A 23,434-nucleotide genomic window follows, 5' to 3' on the forward strand; every position below is an offset into this window, starting at 1 on the left:
CTCCCCTCCCCCTGCTGTACTCTGGGAGGAGTCGGAGGAGCAAGTAAAGAGAGAGGTGCTCCTCCACAAACCTCTCCAGTGTGACACATACATAAAGATGGAAGCAGGCTGAGGTCAAATATGCACTCTGGCACACCCTGTTTCACTCGTTGCATTGTTCACATGCTGAAAGAAGGTGATCTGGGTCAATATTTACATCCTCGAATACAATAACCCTCAAAGATTTGGTGCTCTTGAGTCTGTGTGCACTGTCTGTGGGAAGAGCTTTTGGATTGAATTAATGAAACAGTATGTCAGCTTATGTCTATGTGGGCTGCCCATTCAAGCTAGGAACACTTAGCTTTTCAAAATTGTTTTAATACAAATGAACATTTTTTTTTTACAGTTTGCAATAACTTACTGCAATAACATTTGTCCCCAGGGGTGGATAATAACTAGTTGCACTTACTCAGTTACATGTACTTAAGTAAAATTTAGATATATTTGTACTGTCCTGAGTATATTCAGTTACTTGTATTTGAGTAATATTTTATACTTGCCTGAGTATTTTAGTTACTTATGCTTATACGTATTTAAGTAGTTCTATATGTTTGTCAGTAATTCATTTGGATTTTTGAGATGCTTCTTTTTTACTCCTTCTCAAGTTGTTTATTGGAAGAATACCATTACAAGAGTCTTCATTTGACTGAAAAACCCAATATTTTTACATGAGCATGGGTTTAGGCTCTGCTTGCCCCTGATTATTACTGTTGAAACAAAATCTGTGTCTCTGAAGTGGAAACGTTACAAGAAAAAGAAAAAACATTCTTAACTGTAATGCATGTTAAAATAATGAGAAAAGTTTATGATATGATGCGATGTCATTTAAAAGTTTATTATTATTAAGTTTATTATTATTATTAGGAAAATATTATCACACTTAAACACTTGTGACAGTTTTTGTGCCCTGTAAATGAATGTCAAAACTCATGCATTTTATCACCTTATTATGACATCAGCACTCACCACCTTGCAGGTATTTAAACCAGCTTTGAACCCTCATGGCAAAAACACTTTTCAGTGTGTGCTTTTAACTACAATGTGGAAAAGAAGACTGCCAAATCCTTATTAGCAAAACCTACTCCTCATACCAAGAGAGACACTTTGCTGATCATGAAGTTCAGTGTTGTGAAATATACCCATCGTAGTAGTAAAGAGTTGTTTTATGTTAACAAAGTCCTTGCACTGTACTGTGTGTTCCCTCTGTTGGTTTGCACATGCCTTGCTTACAGATCTCTCAAATTAGATTCATGTGCCTGACTTGAATGGGAACACCTTTGTAAAGTCAAGCTGGTCACTTTCAGGTATGGATGATCCATGTGTGTGCGATGGAGAGAGGGTAGGAGAGAGGGGGGAGAGAGGGGAGGATGACAAGAAATACAGATTTGACTTGTGTCCTTGCCTCAGGCTGCAACAAGAGCATTAATGGTGTGTAGTGCAGGACAAGCATAAACGTCTTTGCACACAGACTGTGACCCCTGCTGACCCTGCTGCGTAATGTTTCTTCTAGATTGTACTAATATATACAGTCCTGTGCTGAAGTCACCTGAGATAATTACATAAACCTGTTTATCTGGGCAGTAAGCCTTTGTTTGACCAGAGAGACATTAACATTAAAGTTGTAGCTTTACCATTTCCAAACCTCTCCTCGAGACAGCCTTGGATTTGTTGTTTGCAAATGGGTTGGCTCTTTTTGTACATTGGGAGCCAATACATGTATCTGAGTAGAGCCATTCTTCTGTTGTTAGTTGTTTTTTTTTGTTTGTTTGTTTGTTTTTTTGTTTGTTTTTTTTTGGATAAATGAAGGCTGTGATGCTATGGTGCCTCAGTATTCCTCAGACTTTATTAATCACATGCATTGCTTATCGAAATGCATTCAGTGATACTTAATATCAACATCTGACAAGTTTGGTGGAAGATTGACGTAGAACCAAATCTTTCAAGAATGAAGACATTAGTTTAACTCTAGTTTACGTCAGTTTATCTGTGTTCAGCATTTGCCCAAGGGTCCAAACTCAGAGTTGCTTGTCATTATAATACACATTGTGCAATGTCTGGAATGAACTGTAATACAGCCCTGTTTCCAAAAAAGTTGGGATGCTGTGCAAAACTTAAATAAAACCAGAATGCAATGATGTGCAAATTATTTGAACCTTATACATACATACATCATCTAAACCACTTATCCTTCTGGGTCACTGGAGCCTATCCCAGCTGTCATTGGGCAGAAGGCAGGATACACCCTGGACAGGTCACCAGTCCATCGCAGGGCAGACAGACAGACATACATATACAATCACACACACATTCACACCCAGGGGCAATCTACCATGTCCAATTAGCCTGACTGCATGTTTTTGGACTGTGGGAGGAAACCCACGCAGACACGGGGAGAACATGCAAATTCCACACAGAAAGGACCCTGGTCGCCCGGCCGGGAATCGAACCCAGGCCCTTCTTGCTGTGAGGTGACAGCGCTACCCACTGCGCCACCGTGTTGCCCTTGAACCTTATATTTAATTGAAAATAATACAAAGAAAAAATATCAGATGTTGAAACTGAGAAATTGTATTGTTTTTTGAAAAATATAAGCAACAAAAGATTTGGTACAGGAACATGTTTACCACTGTGTTTCATCACCTCTTCTTTTAACAACACTTTGAAAGCATTTGGGAACTGAGGAAACCAATTGCTGTAGTTTCGAAAGCAAAAATTTTCCAATTCCTGTTTGATGTAGGATTTCAGCTGCTTAACAGTTTGGGTCTCTTTTGTTGTGTTTTACTTCATAATGTGCAAATGTTTTTAATGTGTGACAACTCTGGACTGCAGGCAGGCCAATTTAGCACCATACCTCTTTTACTACATATCCATGTTTTGTAAGAGAATGTGGTTTGGCATTGTTTTGCTGAAATAAGACATCGTCTGAACAGAGATTTCTCTTGATTCTCTGAATCTTTAAATGATATTGTGTACCATGAAATCCCGAAGTTCTTTGCTATTTTATGTTGAAAAGCATTATTCTTGAATTATGATTATGATATGAGTGGTGAATCCCTCCCCATCTTTACTTCTGAAAGACTCTGACCTGCTCTTTTTATACTGGCCTGTTGCCAATTAATCAAATTAGTTGTGAGTTGTTCCACAGGTGCTTTTTTTTAGCATGTTACAACTTTACAAGTTTTGTTGCCCCGTCCCAACTTCTTTGAAACGTGTTGCTGGCATCAAGTTCAAAATGGGCATGTATTTTTCAAAAAACAATTAAATTTCTCATTTTTAACATTTGATATATTGTGTTTGTGCTATTTTCACTTAAGTACAGGGTTTAAATGTTTTGCACATCCTTACATTCTATTTTTATTTACATTTTACACAGCATCCCAACTTTTTGGAAACAGGGTTGTAGTATTTAGCATTCAGTGCGTGACTGAACTAATCAGTCCTTCATTAAATCGGCTGTGCTGATGGTACGATGAAGCAAATACATGAAATGGCAGCGCTGCATTAAGGTGAAGAGGGACCTGTGTTTTTCTAAACATCTCACAACATACACTTACCCTTTTTAAAACAAGAAGTTCTTATAATTTTTCACTGTGTTTATTTGTATTTATTCTTGTGTAATATTTTACAAGCAAAACACTCACTACAAAGATTAATCGCTTTATACTTTTCTAGGCTGTCCTGAGACTTTTGCACAGTACTATACAAGCACCTACTGTATTTCTCCATGCACAGATATCCCCAGGGCAGAATGTGTAGTATTTACCTTTATTCATATAAGTCACATGCCCTAGCAGTCCACAGTCATTTACTGTAATCAGTAGATTTATTGAAAGCAACCGCTCCACGGTCCCTCAGGATGGGAAAGGGGGGCCCTGACAAGAGCGGCTCAAGCTGGTTTCTATGGAGATGGTGAGCCGGCTGGAGCTGCTCCCACGCGCCCAGGCACGTTTCCAGCTGTTTCTGTTAGTGGCCAGAAATAAAACTGACAGCTGTTTTCCTCAGAGAGAGTTTCCCTGGCAGCCCTTTCGTCGCCCTGTCTTTGCTGGCCCTCCTACTAATTGAAACATTGATAGACCTATAACACACTTGCAATAAGCTCTTACCAATCCAGCACAAGGTCACGCATGAAAGTGGCTAAGGCGGTCAGAGGAGAAGGATGTACTAAAGTCTTAAAGTCTTACAACTGGAGTCTATTCTGTCTCAAATCTCAGCAGTTTTAGTGACTCAAATCCCAGTGAGCCACACAGAGTAAGGCCGTGCTGAAGGTCAAGAATGATTTAAAAAATAAACGTGTTGTAAATATAGAGCAGTGGACACTATTGACTTTCACACAGATGTTCTTCTCAAAAAGATGGAATGGAGGAATAGCCTGGACATGCATGCGACCATTAAAAAGTTTGGAATCAATGTTTTCAATCATTTCAGTAAAATGACTGAGAATGCTAAGTAGCATCTAGGGGGATATTATAATAAAATATCTAGAATGCCTCATATTTCAAAAGGTGTGATCAAATATCAAGGCACATATCTTGAATAAAAAAAAGGTTGTAAAATATTACTTTTATCACTTCCCAAATACTTGAAATGTTGTTTTTGCAATATTATGAAGATATATTGCAATAATTATTTCACATAAAATGACATATAATGTTAATATGACCAGTGGTTCAGAACTTTAATTGTTAGCATATGCTCAAATTACATGTTCAGTCTGCCTAAATTAAACAACTGTATGGCGCTAACGTAATATCAAGGGCTTAACCAAGTGACAGTTCCATGAGGATGAGTTGCAGGCAGGCTTTGGCTGTACTAAGGGCCAAACAGCTTGACTCTATGCTCTGCCTGGAGCACTTAGTTCTTGAACAAGTTCTTCCACCTGAAAAAAAAGCTAGTGGCTGTCAGGCAACTGATAAATAGCCAGGAGAGATGAGCTATGCCAGGCTTTTACGAGTTGAGTGTATAGAGATGCTGCAAGGCCTACAGAGGCTGCACAATGTGAGGTCTCACATGTGAGAAAGGCTTCTAAAACCTGCTCCTTTAAGCCAGTTGGCGGGTGAATATTCATCACAGAAATTAATGAAGGCTCAAGGTCAATTACAATGTGTGCAAACAAAGCATTGAGAATGACTTATTGCCTCACTGCCAATAATTGCAATCCTCCAAAATCCACGGCTGAGGAGCCATAAATTGGCCATAGAGCACAATGTACAGTAGAGGAAGGGAAAGGACTTATTCTGCTGTTGGCTTTTTTCCATTCTGGGCTGATTTTCTTTTTCACAGTTGACCATCGAGACCCTCAGAAACAGTTTCTGGTGCTTAGACTGCTTAGAGTGTGTGTTCTCACATTCAGAAATACCCAAACTTTTCTCTCACTTTCTGTAATTTGCTAAACTTTGTCAGTATCATCATCTGCTCCTCTTTCTTGTTTACAGCTGCATTTTTCTAAAATGCTTTGCAGGGAAATACACCTACGCTGAAAACCCAAAACTTGTCAGTGTTGGAGCTTATCTTTAAAATGGAACCCTGCACAAGCTAGAATAAAGGAGAACAAAGCAGCTTAATCTTAAAGTCAGTCTCTTCTGGACTCAGATTGGCTCTGTTTTCCTGGTTCTTTACTTAAAAAATTGACCTTACTGCTTCTGTCCATTAAAAATTGAGATAGACTAATTTCAGGTCAAGTTCTTTAATGTTATATGCACAGACAAGTGTGTCCTTATAGGAAAGTCTAGCCACTTGGTGGCCATCTTGGCAACATTCCTGGGCAGCTATTTCCACTCATGCAAGCCAAGTGCTGTATTACAGAAACAAGATAAGATTTTTCATATTTGTATTACAGAAGCAAATTATATTTTAATTAACAAATTGTATCTTATCTCAAATTTGGAAATCTTTAGATTAATAGATTAAATAGATTATCTGTTTCCAGGCAACCAATGATACGCACACAGCTGAAACCTAAACATGTAACTGAAATAACATAAACCATAATGTAAGTTGTACATTAACTAATGTGTGTAAAAAATGAAAAAAAAACTAAAGTGTGATGAACTGTAAGTTTTCACAACAATGGTCGAAAAAGTGTTGTGACTGCTCCCCCGCATCACCACAACTTCAGTTTCCAAGGCTTATTTGTCCTACACACCATGCTATTCCTCATAATAAACACCCACATGTTTACACTGCATAAAATAATATCTTGTCAAGTGAAATTATTTTAATTCTGGTCGATCTATCTAATATTTCTTAGTTTGAGGTTCATTGTGCTCTTATTATAAGGTTATCTTATATCTTAATTATTGAAGAATTTCTTAAAAAAATATATCACTATTTTTGTCAATATAGTGAGATAAATTTATTAATAAAATCACTTAAAACAAGTAAATGTTTGGAAATAAGTTAGATAATCTTATAATCCTAAAATAAGCTTGCAACAATCCCAGCAGAAGAAATATTAGATTTGTAGATCAGATTTATCTTGACAAGATACAATTTTTTGCACTGTAACTCTGTCTCCTATTATTTGCCACCATTGCAATGCAATTTTTTTCATCAGCATTATTAGACGTAGGTAATGAGAGGGAATTGAATAAAAGGTGGCTGTTTTGTGTTTGTTAATAATCATTTAATAAATAATTATAATAATTTAATAATTAATTATAATAATTTAATAAATAATTTGTCAAAAATATTCTATTTGAAGCTCGTATCTCTTTGAATAAAACGAGACTTATAAAACTGAAACTGAAAGCCACATTAATGATTAGAAATGATTGAAATCACTGGTAAAATCTAACAAAAACAGTACGAATGACGGGGCGCTTTTTCTGCATTCTGGCAAGCGGATTCGCTGTTTACATTGAAAAGTGGGATTTTCCCTGTATTAGAGTGTAATCTGCATCCCATTCATTTTTCAATCAGTGACCTGTCTCCTCCTTCTTTATCTCTGTTTTCACTGTATGCTGAAATTCATAGTTTTGCAGTTCCTTCTTGGCACCACTGACAAAGAAAGAAACAGGTACAGACATGCCTTATAGCTGGCTATCATCCACTTGAATTTCAGTTATGTCAGCTTGGAAATACAGATGAATTACAGTGGTGTGCTGTACCAGAAAAAATCTGTTCAGACTATAAAAGGAGCAACCCATAAAATCCATCATTGTTTTTTTATCTGTTCTGCAAGTATATATGAAGAATGCAGTAAAAGAGAGGACGGGTTTTCCAGCCTCCATTTGAGATGTAACTTGTGGGCTGAGAACTCGAGTGGAACTGAACCATTGACACTCCGTCAAGGAAATACGGGAATACTTGTGCAATATATCTCATCTAATAATGGGTTAAATATGCTAGCTGTCAGCACACCATCTGGGAGAGCAGATAAACTTTAGATCATAGCTAATTCTGACATGTAAAAAACAATGTACATTGTCCCTGACAAACAAGTTTGAAAAGGTGTTTAGCTGATGTTGTAAAGCAGAACTTTTAAGCAGACATTGTGTAGCAAGCGCGTGTGCATGTCTTATGGCACCCAGACTGACATGTATGCACTTGTAATTTTATATGTTTATATGTACATGTTTTGTGCATAATGCACTGGTAAAGGAAACTCTGTTCAATGACCACACATGGACAGACACACAAACCCTTTTAATGAGAGATCTGTAATACTATCTAGCTCTATGTGCGCCTATTAAAAATGCATGGCTGTAATGGCTCTGCAGTGAACGTGGTTCTGAGAACAGATGAGAGTCGTTTTTGGTGTGTGTCTGTGTGTGTACACTTGTGTGTATCTTTGTAGGGGTCCCAGAGACAAGCCTCCTCTTCAATAATGTCTGCAATCAGTCATCCTCTTTCTTTCTTTGATCAATGTCAGTGTGTGTGCGTGCTAAACAGAGCGTGTGTGTATCACTTTCCTGACGTCCTCATTCACATTAAGTGAATCGTAGCATATTGCACACCACAGAGCCTATTCAGGCTTAGGGCCTAAAGATGGTCCTTTACAGCCCGGCTCAGGATTCCACCACTATGTGTGTGTATGCATACATGTGAGTGCATGTACATGGATGTATGTGTGTGTGGGTGTCTGAATACTGCAGCCATGCATGTGTATCCATACAGTACTGCGTGAAAATCGGAGACCCCGCTACCATTGATTTCATTTCTGACCAAAACGGCCATACTAAGTGCAAGCAGAAAACATATATTTAACAGAAATTAAACAGAAACCTCAACAACTGAAATGTAATATCAAATCTATTAGTATTTAGTGTGTCCACTTTTTATGTTTACTGCTGCTTCCATTTCTTTGGAGAGATCTGCTCTCAGTTTTTCAAAGAAATCTGATCCTTTCAGACCCATAGCATTGACTTTTGTGCAGTGGAAGGATGCACAAAACTGATGGTGACAGTTTTGGTGGTCTACCAAGTCTTGCAGAGTTGTTAAAAGTGAATTACACTAAGAGGTGGTCTCTGACTTTTGTACCTACTATACAAATGAATGTGAGAGAACTAATGAAAACTATCATTAAAAAAATGTACTCAATAACTGTAATAAAAATAAAAATGTCAGCTTTTTAAAAACATGGAAACCGAATCAATAAATGTCCAATGCTGTTGTTTACTGTTGTGCTGTTTAAGCGTTGCTAAAATGGTGAAACGGTGAAACTTATGACTTTGAAAGCTCCCTGGTTTCAAAAAATATATATGTTAATACTGAAAAACAAAAACAAAACTCTCCCATGTTAGAAAATAAAAAAGTAAACTGAAACCTGATATATTATTGGTCAAAGGTTTGGACACACCTGTTTGAATGCATGCGTTTCAAAAAGACATTCATGATCTAGAAGATTATACTAAATGGAACATTTGTTTCAAATGCAAATATGAATAGTGAATTTAATTCTAAAACAAAATGTTTACAGGAAAAAAAGATTTAACTCATCTTTAACAATGTGCTATTTTATGTCCTCAGTACTATTTTATATGTAGTAGATACAGCCCTTATAACCCTTCTACATAAAAAAGTAATGTATTTAATTTACTAGATTCAGATGTGTACATAATCACCACATGAATAAAATATATTACATGAACATAATTACTGTCAAAAGTAAGAGAGTGAGCAACCAAAACTGTGCTATAATGTAATATGGTTTATTAAGGTGAAAATAATGGGAAGTGAGTCCAAACTTTTGACTGGTATTGTATATGGAAATGTGTTGTGGCAGCTGAAGTGGTTTGCTCTAATTTCAGTCATTAGTGGGGGGGAAGAGGAAGCGATATGGAGATTTAATCCTTATTCTGATTATCCAGCACCCCCTACCCCTGATTAAACAGCCTGCAGAGAAGAAAAGAAGGCACAGGAGGAGAGAGAAGGGGAGGGGGGTGGAGGTTAAGCAGGAAATAACTTTATTTGACTGATGGCCACAGTGCCTGTATCACATTGCACAGGCACTATGGCCAAACACAAACGCAGGGAACCACAGACCTAAGCATTCTAATCAAGTAATGCATCAAGCTGACATAAATGATGAGACTCCATTGTGTTCCTGCAACGCAGAGCAATTCAAACCAGGCTGTGGCATCAGACTCTGATAAAACTGACTGATTGCCATGTATAGCCTTTGCAATGATAATGCCAGTCACTACATGCAGTGTATACAAATGCTTACAGGTAGATAACTATTACTTAGCGTATAGTTCAGAATGTATTTTTAACATATTTTTAACGAGGGGAAGGTTTTATGTGAACTGTATTCAAATTTCATACATTACTGTCCAAAAGTTTTGAATCACTTGTCATATTAATAATTATTGTTATTTTCGATAATAACTAATTCAGTGTACCCTCGTATTAATTAAAATTACACTGAAAGGTTTTGTAATGTTTTATTTGACAAGTCTTTTTTGTAACAAGAAACACTTAAAGAATGAATGATATACTGTAATTATCTATTAATAGCAGTTTCTTGTTGCCTTAAGATCTCTACTTTCAACTCTTTTTGGTTATTGATTATTATTAACCTTGATGTTATACACCTTTCCCGATCATTCTGAAATCATGTACAGCTTTGTTCATCATTCTAGACACATCTTACAGCATCCTTTTTTACAGGATCACGGTAGATGTACTAGCCTTCCTGGCATCATAGAAGTTCCAATGGCTTAAGTTAGCTAATATCACCCTATAAAATAAAGTCTTAAAAATAATGTTAAATAAGCAGGCTTGTCACTGCATTAGTCCTTAATGACGTAACCTAATTTGAATGATGTCAGAGCGGACCAAGTTGGCGGTCGCCCCCCCACCCTCTTTGAAGACATATGATTTCCTAAATTTAACTAAAGACCAGCAGTGAGGTTTCTGACCTGAGGGTTGTCCTATTTTGTAGGGAAGATTTCAACCCTTGGTGACACTTGAAAACAAGAGGTAGGGTTAAAAACAAGAAATGGGATTGGGCCTAAAATTCTGACCACAAAATCCTAATTTGTTTCTAAAAGATTAATTCTCTTGGTGGCCTGAGTGCATTTTTTTATATCTGTCTACCCCAGTGTAGCATACAAATTATTTGAAGTTTGTGAAGTAAATTAGAATAATTTTATACATTTTTCTACAACAAGCTTGGTTTTATATTATTGAAAACACTGATTCCAGTTTGTTGAACGATAGTGTATGTTTCAGAATGTGCATGTGTATGTGAATGTATGTATTCTCTTGTGTGTTGGTGTTACCTGTATTTGAACAGCTGGTGACGTAACTAACTGATTATGATGCTGCTGATGATGTTTATTTGTCCTTGGAGGTGGAAAAGTGAGGGTGAAAGGAGGCTCAGTGTGGACTGAGAGATGAACGAAATGTTCAGGAAAAGCGAAGGAGGGAACGGGAGCGAAGCGGTGAATAGTGCTCTGTGAGGAGCAGAGGAGACAAGAGAAGGAGCCTTGTAGGACGTTTCCATGTCAGTGTAGTGGTCACTGGACCTGACTGATAATGACTGTGTGTGCGTTTATTGACACTATAATGGAAATTTCAGTGCAGTGTTTCCTTTTTTATGATTTATGACAAACAAGCTTTAAAGTTAAATGTTTGATCTGACATTACAAACACTCTGTTTTCAGACCTCCATACAATTTTCACCTTCCTTGTACCTTCACTCAGTGGCCACTGTATGAGGTGCACCTACTTTACAGGTTTTCTACATAGGTGTACAACTACACACTCTAACCCATCTGTTGTCAGTTTTTTCAGCCACTCTCTGTCCTATTAATCACTGGTCAGTTTCTGACCACAGGAGCTCTGCTGACCTGATATTATTTGGATGGTTGACTCTTTTCAACATGGTAGTGCCATGGCAGTGCTTGTGGCCCTGGTACGAGGCACAGCGAATCCAGCATAGTGTTTTTCTGTGCAGTGTTGTAACTATGCTAAAAGAAAACATAGGAATGTTTATTGTCCTACGAATTATGAGTATTAAAAATTCTTGAGTCATGCCAACTTCTCTCATTTCAATATTGACATTATATTTTGACAAATGCTTTTATCCAGAGTGATGTACAGTTTTAATTATGCTGCAGAGGTGGACGAATATAGTGCCAGGCATCTTGCTCAAGGACTCTCAGATGTTTTCTTTTTGATCCAGTTTGAGCTGCTTTTGGAGATGCTAACAGCATCCATGAGAAGGTAAACAAATCCGGTTTCTGGCAAAAGTTTACAGACATCAAACAGAGCATCAATAACATAATGTTGCATTTTCATCAATCAAAAAGCATCACTCTGAATGAAAGCATCTACCAAATGCTGTAAATGTCATGTTAATGTGAAAAGAGACTAGTTGGTATGACTAAATGCACTTTTTAGGACAACAAATATTCTTTTGTTAGTTCAACTAAATATTTCTTTTAGTTCTGACAACAGAAATTCAGTCAGTAGAAATAATTATTTTGTATTATATTTAGAAGTTGAGTATGAAAGAAAAAGCTACTGGAAATTGGCACTAAGATTTTTTTGTGTGCACATTCAACAGTGCAAGTGGGGTAAACACACTGGGGCCTATAGTATGGAAGGGCCCTTGGAAATCAGGCCCCTTGTTTTAATTAGATCCTTTATATACTACTTGCTAATTCTGCCATTTTGTACCCATGCCCCGTGAGTAGCTGTAGTAACATAATAATATACTAGTACATACCATTTGCCTATGCTTAGGCACCAGTTTTGCTGAAACGTAGTAATAGCAAGTAAGCAAGCAAATGACGTATATTTGTTTTGCACTGGGGCCCATTGGATCTTGCACGTAACTGGCCCAGTGTCTAGAAAATGACCATTGATGAAGGATGGCTGACATGTTCATGACGAACATATGGGCTCCCGCCTCTGACTGTACAGCATTGTGGACCTTTAGGTATGGGTTTCCAATAAAGTGTCCGGTAATGTGGACATAGGATGTTTTTGGTAATTTCTGTGTACAGTTTAAGCATCAGATGGATTAAATAACAGACAGCACTTCTGACTTGAAGGCACAGGATGAATAAATGCCAACATGGCTAAAAGGAAAGCCAGCAGATTCTCATTTTGTCCAGCAGGCTGTCTTTAAGCAAGAAGACTTAAATGAATTCTTAGGTGCGAGGGATGTGGGGACAGTGATCTCAACAAGAGGGTACGTGGGATATGGGAACAATTGATGTTGGCCTTAACTGCAGATGTGATGGTTTCCTGAGAGGAAAGCCTCAGCAATGCTGTTTTTGATTAGCTTCATGTTGTGTTACAGAGGGGACACAGGGGGAAGCGGAGAGATAGAGAAGATACACACTAAAGACAAATGTAAAGGTACACAACAAATTAGCATAAAGTTATAAATGTTGTGACAGAAATGCTAACTATTCTTTATAATTTTCTGTGCTGATGTATCTCTATTAAATAAACATTTAACATGGATAATAAACAAGGGAAACAGGCTAACAAGACTGCATGAAAAAAATCCATTTGGTTAATTCAGTTCAAGATACCTTTCACTATTTTTTAACCAATCATTTTTTGAGGAATCTGGGCCCAAACGGCTTTAAGACACAAGCAGGCTTAGGGCAACAGTGACGAGGAAAATTCCCTGGGATGGCATGAGATGGCATGAATATTTGGATTGCAAAAATGAAGCAATCACTCACTAAAAATAAATGGGCCTTAAAGAAGGTCAACAAACAGAAAGGCAAGGTTGGGTATAAACATGGTGGACGCTGAGTGATGTAGAGAGTGCCTTTTTGGAATGGAGAAAGGAAAAGTATGATTGATAAGAAAAACAGAACATTCCATTTGCCTACTATAATTATTCCCAACAGCCTTTTGGAAAGCTAAAGGAAGCAGCCAAATGAATGTAGTCAGGAAAATAAGAAGAAAAGGCAATAGTGCCATATGGTGAGTGGTACGCTTCTACGAACCATGAGAGGTGATGTGTATTTTGTTTGTGTGTATGTATATGTGAGAGAAAGCATGTGCTCAGCATGGATTATGACACACATAAAGAGAAAGATTCAGAGGCTATTGATGAATTGGGCCTGTTGGTGTGGGGTTCTTCTCATTGAGTCTCGATGAGATGACTAGGTTATATTCATGGTAAATTATGTTGGTGTAAAACTGCACGTACCAACTGTTGTTTGGGGTGTTCTACATGCTGTCCATGTGAGCGCAGCTCTAATTTCAGCAGGTAGGCCACAGTAATCTGAGCTTAATAAATGGTAAACAGCAGGTTGCAGTTTGGGCATGCCAGTACCCAAGAGTGCATAACACTTGGAATTTCGATGGTGTTATATGCAGTTAACACACTACAATAAATGTGTCCGAAACAGTTTTTTGGATCAGTACCTTTAGAAGAACCAAAACGGTACCCTAAAGAGCATTTCAATGGATAGTACATCTAAGCCATTAACCATTTAGGAACCTTAATTTTTGAGAGTCAAAAATTGATGCCACAAAGAGATAACTTATATAATCATCCTTTCTACTGACATAAGGTCACGACAAGTGCAGAGTAAGTATAAATTTAGTGCATCGTTTTTACACAAAGCTTGAATCAGATGTCAGTAATTGCTGTCTGTTTTTAAAGCTTAAGAAGGAGGAGTAACCAACAGGCAGTGGAAGATGGATGAGGCAGGTCATAAGTTTTTAATGTAGTTTTAGTGACGGCTCATGGTATTAAATGTACTTCAATAATAGAGCAGAGACCTTTTTAAGATGAGGTCCTTTTGTGTCGCTGTAAAAAGAAGATTAGGAGGACTTTTCTTCTTGTATTGCAGTTGGAAAAAAACATGGAGAAGGAGGAGGAGAAGTGAAGTTGTGAAGGATCATCATCCTTAAACATCGCACTTTTGAAATCTAGAATCTGCCTGCAGTCGCCAGCATCCACCGAACTCACATGGCTAGACAAAGGTTGTATTCTTGTATTCGATATTTTTGGGGGACAGCAATTTGAAAGTAATTAGTGACTAGAGAAAAGGAGATCCAGAGGCCTTTAGGGAATGCCAGGCTCTCAAAGGTTGGCCTGTGTGAAGCAATTGAGGCCAGATGGTGTTTTATTTATTGCGTGACACTGGTGCTTGGGCATTTATCACAAGATTATTCTACAAACCACAGAACAAATGACCTTTTATTATTATTTATTCATGTCTTAAATTTAGCTCATATATCAGTTGGGTCAATAATCACTCAATTCAGAACTTAAGTCCACCTTTAAAATTGATTGGTTGTGTGTTTTCCAAGTCAGTTCAGTTTTCAACACTGATTTAATGTCATTGAAAACTTTGTTATCTTAGCTCTATCTGTATCAAGTTTATAACAAAACCTTGTATCTTCAAAATTTTATCAAAAGAAGGAAGAAGCATTCTTAACTTCAAGGTAGATTCATAAAAGATTTTATTTTTATTTATGTTATGTTTTTTGACAATTTCTATTGTTCCATTTATTGAGAAGTGTTTACACAATGAGAACAGCAGATGGAATTTTCAAATGATGTATTAAAAAAAATTGGAGTTGCAGTGTTTTGATATGACAGTGACAACATATTACTGGACCGGTAGTTTTTATGGAAGTCTATGCAGTCCTTGGTGTACTGAATGTTGTGCAACTGTGCAGGATTATGGGGTCAGTGTTGCCTGTCCAGCCCCAGCATCCAGTCCCAGCTGGCGCCAGACAGACACTGTTGTAGCAGTTTGTCTTTGAGAGCGTTCTATCATCAAGAGCGGCAGTAAACACAGTAGAGAGAAATGTTGCGCCAAAGCTAGTGGAACACTGTTTGCATTTGGAGCCTTGTGCAGAAAAATGAAGGAGGACAGCACAACTAAACAGGACCATATGGAGTTTTTAAGTGCTTGACATGCTGGCTAAAACAGTTAACATGCCTGAAAAAGTATAAGTACGCTAAAACAAGCCTACCACTTAGTTTGGAAACACAGCTCATAATAATTATTATTTAATTGAATAGTGATCTATACAATGTAGACTGCAATATTATAAGCTAGACTTTAGTTGGTATTTTTAGAGGCTTTGTTCAGTTCTTCAATTAATTTCAGAAACAGCAAGAAGCTATTACATGATAAATAATATACTCTAATTATCTATTTGTAATTATTTATTTGTAATTTTTTGTCAAGTAATTGTTAATTTCTTGTCAAGCACATTTTAAACACAAGGCATTCTGGATACCCACTTTCTTAGTTCAAGTGGCTTATTGCTTTTATAAACTTCTATAAACTTTTTTGCTTTCATAAACATAAAATATGATAAAGCACACAACTTGTCAGAAAATAAGGTATTTAAATACTGGATCCTGCACCTCAACGGTGCAAAAGACAGCTAAGAAATACTAATTTGGGACTCACTTGGGACATCCATACTTGATAAATGATGCACTATTTGGTTGTAGAGGCTAGAATTTCGGAACTTTCATAGTTGGTGCACTATTTAGGAAGTGTGGAGCCGTTGGAAATTTAGCCTGGGTTTGACGCGACTTCTCACTGAAACACGAACATTTGAAGCGTGTAATCCATTCAAGTGACATTTTTTAGACTTTTTTTTGACAGTTAATCATACCGTAAGTGCTTTAATTCAAGTCTATGATATTAATGATGGAGTTGTCAAGGCTGTTGGCTATCTTTTAGGCTGTTAGTTACATAAGTCACCAGCCCCTCAGTTTAAACAAAAAATGGGTTTACTTCATCAATATACTCAGTGGTCCATGTGAGCAGCATCAGAGTCAAAGATTATTCCATTAACAGCACAAGCTTTTTTTTGTGCTGTGGCATAGTAACAGTTCAGTCATAGGCAGTCATAGGAGTGGTATATCGTGGATTTTACAACAGCTTTGAATGTGGCTCAGCCAATCAGATTTTAGGACCGGAACTATCCGTTTTATAAAATGTTTTCAATTATAGTTTAAAAAAGGGAAAAAACATTTTTTCAGAAAGAGTGCAAGTACATGTTTTTAAGTACTTGCCAATATGGACACCATAACAAGTAACCTACTTAGAATTAAGTAGTGCAATGTAGCTTAACAGTTAAATCATCTAAATATAGCTGATTTTAAAGGACATGCATTAGCTAGCTATGCTGCATTAGTTACTTTAGATTGAGTAGCATTAAAGTGAAGAGTGGGTTTTGTTCCATGTCAAAAAGGCCCTTCTGTGCATCTGTAAGTATGTTTTATAGTTTTGATCGCATGCTGTAAAACCTTTTATTTAAATGCTCACACTGTGTGAAAATGCTTGGTCGATTGGCATCCTGCAGCTCTTACAGACAGCTGTATTTATGGACAGTGATCAAAAAAGCTGTTTCATTCAAAATACACTGTGCATCCAAGTACTGAGCAAGCACACTGAGAGACTGTGCTACAGCAGCTTTGCTAACTTGTGCCAAACTATGTACTGAAACTAAAACCAGGTGGCGATGACATGCATAGGACAATACGGCCTCTCTTTAGCCTAAAAAATGTAACGTTACCTTGCAGTTCTACTCAGTCAAACATAAAGTTGGCATATATGGACAGTACTAGTACTTTGAAGTCTATTCTGTAACATACTGGTAGCCAGTGTAAGGATTTAAGAATGGGGGTAATGTGTTCCCTTCTTTCGTGAGAGCTCTGGCAGCTGCATTTTGAATCATGATGATGCTCTTAAGGTGATAAAATGCTGATTTAGTAACTGCTGTGACATGACTGCAAAAACTGAGGCAGGGTTGTATGCAGTTCTTTAGATTTTAGGGCTCCAGGTCCAGGTAGACAGTTAGTTTCAGCCTCTTATTGCTATTCCAGAATAAAATAATCTGTTTTATATTAATTCAACTGCAGAAAGTTTTGTTCCATCCAGTTAGTGATGTGCTCAAGGCGCTTAGAAAGTGAGTTAAGCGAACCATAGTTGTTTGGTAAGAGGGCCAAGTAGATCTGAGCATCATCTGCATAGTTGTGGTAAGATAGCCCATAGTCCTGGAGGATTTGCCCAAGAGGAAGCAAGTGTAAATTAAGTAAGAGCAGCAGAGGAATCAAACCATAGGGGACACCACAGGTCACTGGCATGCTCTTAGAAACATTTTGTTCTATTTCAACAAAGTAGTTCCTTTTGTGCAGGTATGAACTGAACTATTGTTTTCAAGTCTGCCTATGAGAATTTTATGGTCAATGGTATCAAAAAAATAATGGTATTATTGGTAGGCTGTGTCGTGATTCAACAACATACACGGTATATTGTCAAACCATTCGGTACACCCTGTACAGTACAATACGCACACTTGTAAAAATGAACTTGAACGTGGCTATTATCGGCTCTCCCCGCCGGTGTTCTATAGCAGCATGCTGCTATGTGACTCTGCTAGCTCTCTTTAATTATTTAAAATAGAAAAGGCAAAGCACCTTACCTCAAAGCTAATACATAAATATATAATAATAAATAATTAAATTTATTTGCATTTATAACCATACACAAGTGTTACACTTCTCTATAATATTAATCCAGGTAGATTTAGTCCTAACGTCTACACTTTATAAATGTGTGTGAACATAAGTATCAGTATCATATGTGTACATGCAAAATATCGGCATTAGCCCAGAATCCCCGTAATGGTGCACCCCTACTCTAAATGTGTTATACCACCCAGTTACCACCTCAGTCTCAGTGAATGTGTTTCCTGCTGAGCAAATGCATCCATTTCATATTCTGCTTGTTGCGCAGATGACTGCAGACAGCTTAAACTTGTGATTATCTCAAATAACTGTGATCAAGCGATAATGTAATAATTATTACAGGCCTCATGGGGTGAGGAAGAGGTATGTCTAGGTAAGGGTTACATCTATGCTGAAGAAACACTGGTGCATGAAATTGATGCTGACAAGTAGGTTGAAACTGGAAGTAACGATTGTAAGCCTACCTTTCAGGTGACTCTCTGTTTTTAGCTAAAGGTTGCATTTTTTGTAACAAAGGATTTTCCCTCATGGGAAATATCTCCACAATGTCAGAAGTTTTGTTTTTCCAAGACTTTAGGAACATTTTGCTCTCACAAATACATTAAACCATGGACATGTGCACAAACTGTCTCAGCCTTTTACTGTTCATCCTAAAGCATATACAAACACAACATGAACTTGCTCTCCTGAAAGGGATGTTCGCAAAAAGTGTTTCACCTCATAAAAATCTAAGATATAATTATATGTTATTTATGTCTAAACATAAATATGACAAAATGACACCTTTTGACAAACACTGGAAAAGTACACTAAAAAATAAACTCAAAATCTGTATTAGGTGTGTATGCGTGTGTGTGTTGTGTGCACTCCGAACAACAGTGTGTGATAATTTGAACATGAAGTTAGGGTATAGTGCATACTGTAATGGGGCCTGGTGCCAAAAGTGGATTATTGAATAATTTTTGCCTTAGTAAGACTGGAAGATGTCAAAGATAGTTTGCCGAAATCAAGATTCATTCTACATAGGAGCATTCTGCCTTTTATGATCATTCAAAGGATCTATTTGTTTTCCTGAAAAGCCCAGTAATGTTCCACGTATAAGCCATGCAACAGTCCAGTCCTTTGGAAAATGTAAAGTTCAGTGAGAATTTAGTACTGTTTTTTGCTGTTTTTCAGTAATTGATATATTACAAGACATAAAGATAATATATTTTAATATAGTACAGTTTTATGTGACATTGATTTCACTTTTCCTGTTTTCAAGCTGATAGAATTAGTCACCTGAAGACCCAAAGCAAATGATGGTATCTCACTTTGCTAGCATTCTTCTAACTCTGCTGTCGTGTCTTTCTTCCTGCCATCATCCCATAGAAACCCTTAGATTCCAGCACTTTGCCTGTTTTATCTGCAACCCAACAAATCTGATGACTCAGGTGTTGGCCCACATAATTGCATAAAAAATTCACACACCGCATTGTACTTTTTTTTTTTTCACCCTTTCATTGCCCCGTTGAATCATTTCACTGTTTCTGGGAGTTTTCAGGTTATAACCACCAAATCTGCAGTGTTGAGGTAGTTACTCAAAAAAGTAATCTATTACAAGTTAATTATTTCTCTAAAAAATGGAATGGAATAACGTTACCTAATACTTCCTGGAAAAAAGTAACCTCATTACTCATTACTTAATACTTTACTTCTGCATTATTCTGCAAAAACCACTTGTACCAACTGTACAAAGGAAAATCCAGTAGTCTTTTTTATGTCATTTATTCAGAAAAAAATAGTTAATCACAGTTTAAAGGACATCACTGTCCCTGCCTTTGAACAAGACAGACAGTTAGGCTGATAAAATCATGAATGGCTAATGCCTTTTTATAAAACCCAGAGACTAGCCATTACAAAGAGTTCAAAAACAGCTGCCTCCAAATTAAATCTTTATGAATATAATATAAAGCTTCCAGAGCTGTTCCCTTGATGAAAATCGAGTCTGGCCTACTTAGTTGATGTTGGGGCTCTCTTCTTTAGCAAGGGGATCTTTTTTCCATCAGTTTCATATTAATGTTATATAAGGGTGCAAATTTGCTTTCAGCTTCAGCAACTCAAGCATTAAAATGGGTAAACAAAGTATGCCTACCTATGCATATTTATCTTTCATGCTGCCATGTGTCAAAATTAAAAAACAAAAAACAAAACGAATAATAAGAATATCATACATATTCAGTATACAGATTCAGTTTTGTTGCCAATTGTTTTTTCTTTCTGTTGTGTTAATGCAGTTCTTAGTCAGATTATAAACATTTTAGCAAAATACCCCAGTAATGATAACATTTTACAATCCGGATTCTGTGTATTCCAGGCATTGTAAGTTATAGAGAGATGGTGAAACATTTGTGTACTGTTCATCACAGGTGGCAAATAGATTTTTTACCTTTGTGTTAGCAAGCTAAAGTTTGATTAGAATCTCCAAATATGGTGGAAGCTACTGCCTGCACTAGTACTTGAATTTGAAGCTATAATCACCAAATCTGATAGAATCAGTCAGTACTGTTGACCCAAAGCACACAACTAACTAACACCACTAACCTTTGTCATCCCTTCTTCCATTTCTTTGGGCTTTATGTAAGGATGAGAGGAAAATTTAATTTTGAGTTTAAAAATAGAACATGGAGGCCCAATTATCTCTATTTTGTTATGTAAATATGAATGTGTTTAACGTGCATGAAGCCCACTGTTACACTAATAGACTACTATTACGCATTTCTTTATCTACAAAATGGTGCTGTATCATTCTGCTGAGACAAAGGTTCTGTCCATGGAGTTATTAGCAAGAGTTTGAATTTACAGTGGATTATATGCTTATTATGTACATGGCAGACTTCAGTGAAGTTCAGTCTTGTTTAGGAATCATAAACTCCACTTTAACTGACTGTTTCGTGATCCAGTCACTAAGTACACTAAGGCCCAATCCCATTTCACTTAGCCCTTACCCCTTTGTTTTGTGCCTTCATGCCTAGGGGTAGGGTGTCCCGATTTTTGTTGAGATAGGGCAAAGTGTTAGGGCTACATGGTCCTCCAAATGGAGGTGTAATGAGATAAAAAAGAAAAACCGCCCGGATGGCTGTGTAAGCGTCCAAAGAAACCCACAAATGTGAGTATTTTCTCTGTTAAAAATTACTAGAACTATTATATCATCTTAATTTAATGTCATTTCAATGTATTATGGTCCTTTTCTTCATAACAAGCATAAAAAATCACTAGTAGTATGCTGATGCCTCGGTAGCTAGCTATCTAAATTTCCCATTCCACCTTAAATGGTGCAGCAGTTACATTCTGGCTCAGGCATCAGAACTGCTGCACCATTTAAGGTGGAACGGGAAAGTTCGAACAAGAAGCTAGCGAATAACTGACTTCAGCTTCATATCACTGAAGAATTCGGGGTGGCGATAATAAATAATTATCGCATCCCCCCCTCTTTGAAGTTATATGATGCCCTAAATTTAAAGACCAGCAGCAAGGTTGCTGTACTTTACTGCTCCTCTGCTATCACTGCAGACTGGCAGGGTCGCCAGGGTCATTCCAAGGGGCAAGGTGACACGCAGAAACAAAGGGTAGGGGTAAAAATTAAAATGGCATTGGGCCTAGGTCTCCTTTTTAATCTGCCTTCCATGTGATCTAAACATTTTTAACAGTCCATACATATACGCAAACAGGGCAGATTTTTGTCTGACAGCAGGCATTAACATAGACTAACATAGTAAATGTAAAAGGTACCCTTCTTCCACTCACAAAATCTGTTCATAAGTGGTCTCTAAAAGTGCATCTGAGATCTATGGCAATGGACAGGTGTAAGCAGCTATATATTGCTGTTCACTTGTGATCAGATCACTAGAGATGAATGCTAATTCCATGTATGAACAAGACCTGAGCTGGATGTCTAAAATTACACGCACCTGCCATTGTAAATTGTTCTAAAGAAAAGCATTAGTATGTAAGGATGAAGCCTATTGTGAGTGTTGATTTATCTACTGCACGGTCCTGTCATGCTTCAATTAAAAGACTGAAGAAAAACCTAAGACTTAAAAAAAGTGAACTTAAATAGATAAAAAAAGGTTTTCTTTTGGAGAAATAATTTGCAGTCAAAAGCAATAAATAGAAATATGTCCTCTCATAATACTTAAAACAATTTTTTAAAATATAATATGATCGTGGCTCAAGCATTGTGATAATATCATGGGGTCTGTAGTGATTCCTATCCCTAGTTTCATCCCACAAATACACACTAATTTCTCTAATGACATGACTGCATTTTATATTGATGGCTTTCCTTCACCCCTCTATCATCTCATAAAACTCATTGGTTTTCATATTGTGTGGAAATGTCTTCATTTTAAACCCTCTTTGAAATTTCAACACCGACAACTCCCATGTTCTTACTTTCCATGCTTCTGCGAATGGCTTTTGCAAGGCTATATAAATATTGTTATGACATCTCTCTTGATCTGCTGTCAGTTTACAGTCTTTGCGCTGGTTTACACTCCTATTGAATTTGTCACTATCTCTGTTCTCATATCTAACATCCTGTGTATGTCTAACACAATCAATAGTCTGCTAGCTCATTTTCCAACTGTTCTGATGGTCTTTCACATCTTTCTTCTGTTTGATCTGAGTGCCTCTCAATCTCACATGAAAACTTGCATTATACTTGCATTATAATTATAAAAATGCACCATAAAAATAAAGCTACATTGGATTACACTAAAACATATGCAAATAATATCCAAAACATGTTAGAACAATTATTAAAATGATCATTTTCAAGATTCTTAATCATTTTTGTGATTTGTTGAAGAATAGGCTAATGTATTGTGGTTCATTTTACAGCAAAGACAACTGATGCATATGTCTTGAGGTAAGAGGTTATATTCTTTTCCGGAAGCAAAGACTTTTAGGAATCATGGTTAAGCCTAAAATATAAAGGAAAGCATTCATGCCTGTGTTCAAAGTTTACTGCGTTATAAGAAGCCATTTAGATAAAAAGCTAGAAAGGAAAAATAATCAGACATCCACCTACTAGGGGATTTGTAGAAAAATCTGTTTTCATCAAAAGCATTTTAGAAACGGTCTGACTGAGAAAGATGAGGAGAGGCAAACACGAGAACCAGAGTGGATCATACAGCCAGTGGTAGTTTTGTAAAGCCTGCAACAAATATTATAAAAATATTAAAACCCAAAATGTAACTCAAATTTCTCCGTTTCTCTCTCCCACACTGTCTGTCTCATGTATCTTTTTCTGAGGAACTCATTCGCTAGCTGTTTGCCCTAAAGGGAGTTCATGAGAAATGGCTGCAAATGTGTTCAGTCACTGTCTAGACAAGCCTCTGGCAACCAGGACACGATTCAGAAATGACTCTGAGTGAGTTGGTATGGCTTGAAGTGAAGGTGGGGGCGGACGGAGCTGGTATGATGGGT

The sequence above is a fragment of the Colossoma macropomum genome, unplaced genomic scaffold (genome assembly GCF_904425465.1).
Source record: "Colossoma macropomum unplaced genomic scaffold, Colossoma_macropomum, whole genome shotgun sequence".
In the NCBI taxonomy this organism is placed as follows: domain Eukaryota; kingdom Metazoa; phylum Chordata; class Actinopteri; order Characiformes; family Serrasalmidae; genus Colossoma; species Colossoma macropomum.